Genomic DNA, 322 nt, shown 5'->3' with positions numbered 1-322 from the left:
CATGACCAAGCTAATGTTCACTGTTTATAGCTGCTGTTGGTTGTAGCCAACACTACGACCTTTATTCTGAAATTCATCAGTCAGACATCACATAGTGGACAGATCAATCAGCCACAGCCGTATTGATCATTATCATATCAGCAGCTTTTAGAGCAAAAGCCATAACTACATATAATGTAGCTGTTTGACACATTAGTCGCCTCTAAGGTCGAGTTTTAACACACACCAGACTTTAAAGAAAAACATTCACATTCATAGATATTCAGGATCTAAGCTTCTTCTCTGGTCCACGTCAGAGGAATAAACACATGATCAACACACT

Source organism: Seriola lalandi, unplaced genomic scaffold, assembly GCF_002814215.2.
Source record: "Seriola lalandi dorsalis isolate HSWRI2012SDOR001 ecotype SW California unplaced genomic scaffold, Sedor1 jcf7180002054954, whole genome shotgun sequence".
Taxonomy (NCBI): domain Eukaryota; kingdom Metazoa; phylum Chordata; class Actinopteri; order Carangiformes; family Carangidae; genus Seriola; species Seriola lalandi.
This window is presented reverse-complemented; position numbering follows the sequence as displayed.